This window comes from Nannospalax galili, unplaced genomic scaffold (assembly GCF_000622305.1).
Source record: "Nannospalax galili isolate Female #2095 unplaced genomic scaffold, S.galili_v1.0 scaffold151, whole genome shotgun sequence".
Lineage (NCBI taxonomy): Eukaryota > Metazoa > Chordata > Mammalia > Rodentia > Spalacidae > Nannospalax > Nannospalax galili.
The window spans coordinates 8228-10510 of record NW_008332087.1 but is presented as its reverse complement, the minus strand read 5'-3'; the positions used below and the strand labels follow the sequence as shown (position 1 = coordinate 10510).

At 37.8% G+C, this 2283-nt stretch overlaps 1 protein-coding gene across 11 annotated transcripts in view; it reads right to left on the bottom strand.

Annotated features, from left to right (window-relative positions):
• Positions 1–801, bottom strand: part of Tasp1 (taspase 1) — a gene marked incomplete at its 5' end in the record, with an annotated part of 441173 nt that extends 440372 nt beyond the window's left edge. For all 11 annotated transcript variants that reach the window (XR_003848562.1, XM_029560670.1, XM_029560666.1 and 8 more), the window contains 1 exon segment: positions 734–801.
• Positions 802–2283: the final 1482 nt, after the last annotated feature.

Sequence of the window (2283 nt, the reverse complement as noted above, 5' to 3'; positions counted from 1 at the left end):
AAGCAAAACAAAAAGCCTGGATTGTTAATCTTTTATCTTTCTTATAAAAAGTATGCAAATATAAAGAAAAGGAAAAAGACCCATATTTACCTAAGGCAGTACTCAATTAACATTCTATTTGCATAAAAAATAATGAAAGGTTTGACTACACAATTGGGGATCAAAATAAAAACAAAGAGTATTTCTTCTGAGCCCACTCCTGCCCAGATATTAAGTATTGAGCAATTCAGCAAACCTCAAAAGTCAAAGGTGAACAAAGCAACAATTAACAGAAATGCAGAATGACACTCAGGATCAACCATGTGTTTGCTACCCTACACAATGAGAAGCAGAAGGGTCAAGTACCACAAAGTCTGAGAAAAGCATCTTTCTTTTTTTAAATGATTTTCCCCCTTTCAAGAAAAGACAACTTGCCTTTTCTAGAAGAGCAGTTTTCCTACCCTTCCAGAGAGTTCAGTCCCTTGGAAAACATTCAAAAGGATATGATTATGTGCCCTTAATTACAAAATTACAGACTTCAATCTGGCAAAGGAGAAAAACAAGCTAAGCATCATTCAGATAACTAAAAATATAGAACAAAGCAAAATGAGAATTAAATAAGGCCCACACAAAACAGCAAGTAACTTTGGGGGCCAATCAGACTTCCACATAAGTGAAGCTTCAAAACTCTGGATCTCAAGGTAAAGTTGTTTTATGCCCCAAATCACAAGCATTGCATATATTCTGCTCATACCTTCCGACAAGCTCGTTTGCATACATGTTTATATTCCTTGGCTTTGGATTCAGAATGATAACCTGCACCTGTAGTAGAAAAATAAAAATCAAGTATTAGTTACTATTAAATTATCGGGGACCCTGACTAGATAAGCAGTCCATATAAACTGCTGCAATTCCAGTACCTTAACTCTATGAGATTTTAAATTTTTAAAAGCTTAATACCTCCTTATTCAAAAACATTTCCTGCCAAAGCTCTTAGAAACAGCTCATATCCCCATAGAGCCTCTGCCAAGGTCACTTCTCACCTCCTTTCCGGACCTTCCACCAGGGCTGGAGAGAGGGCTAAGCAGGTAAAGATGCCAGTCCCCAAGCCTGACAATCTGAGATCTATCCTCAAGACCCACAGTGTGGAAAGAGAGAGCTAAATCCTGAAACTTGTACTCTGATCTCTACACACATACTGATCATACATGTGCTCCCAACCAACCACCCACACATACACACATTAAATAAATTTTTAATAATTAAAAAAAAGAACCTCTACCAAAATCAAAAGTTCCTTAGAAATGGAGTTGACGATGCAAGAAACAAAGAACCTTCAAGTCTCTGCTGAACTTTTAAAAGCCCTGCAACTTTGGAAACTATTGCTAAAGTTCTCAAGAATCATGACTGTTCATTAGAAATCCTGGTCTGTCTTTTAAACAAATACCCAGAAATTTACTCAAGAGTTTTGCTCTGACTGCATTTATTTCTTTAAGAAAATGTATTTTTTTAGGGCATGGTGGCACACACCTTTAGGCAGGTGGATCTCTGTGAGGGCAGCCTGGTCTACATAGCAAGCAGTGGATCTCTGTGAATTCAAAGCCAGTCTAGTCTACATTGTGCATTCAAGACCAGGCAGGGTTACACAGTGAGACTCTGTCAAGAAAGAAAGGAAGAAATGAAGAAAGAAAGAAAGAAAGAAAGAAAGAAAGAAAGAAAGGGAGAAAGAAAGAGAGAATGTATTTTTTATGTGTATGCGTGTATTGTCTACATGTATGTAAGTGCATGTGTGTCATGCAGAAGAGGTTGTTGGACCCTGGAATTGGAGTTACAGATCAGGAGTTACGGACAGTTGTTAGCTGCCATGTGGGTGCAGGGATTCAAACCTGGGTCTTCTGCAAGAACAGTCAGTGTTCTTAACTGCTGAGCCATCTCTCCAGCCCCGAAAATGTATTTTTTTAAATACATATATTTATTTATTTGTATTTTATGTGTATGGGTATGCAAGAGCAGCCAATGCTCTTACCGGCTGAGCTATCTCTCCAGCCCCAAGATACTTTTTTTTGAACAAATGTTAAATATGGGCAGAAAACAGTTTACGGTTAAAGGAGCATCCAAAATTTAGTATTTCCTCTCAGCATCTAAAATATCCGGTTACTCTGTCTCCATATGAACACTGCTACTTAGGATCCAGGTTAGCTTTGAACACTGTCTTTTCTCTAACACAAGACCACAATCTCTTAACAAACCAAGCCTTTCAGATAGTTCTCTAAAAAAAAAGTTGTGTTTTCTTCTTATTGGGCT